Source organism: Octopus bimaculoides, chromosome 14 (genome assembly GCF_001194135.2).
Source record: "Octopus bimaculoides isolate UCB-OBI-ISO-001 chromosome 14, ASM119413v2, whole genome shotgun sequence".
Lineage (NCBI taxonomy): Eukaryota > Metazoa > Mollusca > Cephalopoda > Octopoda > Octopodidae > Octopus > Octopus bimaculoides.
Window position 1 is genome coordinate 45093933 of NC_068994.1, and position 830 is coordinate 45094762.

Sequence of the window (830 nt, forward strand, 5' to 3'; positions counted from 1 at the left end):
CCCCCAATGTGAACATGGGATTGAACAAATTGTTTAGGGTGAGACATAACAAGAGAAGAATAGGATGTATTAAATGTGTTTGTAAAGAGTCCATGTCTCACTTGAGTAAAGGAGTTATGTCAGTACACATGCATGGTACACAACAATTTTTGTTTGCCTTGTGAGGCCATGCTGGGACCAGACATGAGACTGAAGAGACTGGAAGGAATCAGTTGCTGTCTGCAGCCTGAAAGATACTTCATCATCCAAGGAGCAAGAACGGCTGAGTGTGCTGCCCAGGTAGACAAACTTTTCTACCATTTTCAGTATTCTTCCTTCAACCAAGATAGCTGGTTCCACATATGGATTTCCTGGTGCAGGCTGGAACATTACAACAATCTTGTCCAGGCTAATGCTGAGTCCAAATGCCTTGCAAGAAGCAGAAATACGATTCATTAGTAGTTGCATGCCGTCCACTGTATGAGTGACTAAGTCACAGTCATCTGTATAAAGGTCACAAATAAGATACTGGAAAACTTTTGAATTGGCAGCAAATCAGTGCAGATTAAAGAGACAGCCAGAAGATCGATATCTGACATATATTCCCAGAGAGCTAACCTTATCAAAAGCATGAGTAAAAGCAGCAGCAGAGTACAAAGAAAAGAGAGCTGGAGCAAGAATGTTACCCTGCTTGACACCATTCTCTACAGGAATGGGTCCCGCCATGTCACCACCAACATTGACTCAAGCCTCCATCTCATCATGAAATGATTTAATTATAGATACAAAGTGATCTGGACATCCAAGTTTACCAAGTATTTTCCATAGAAAGGCCCTATTTACAGTATCAA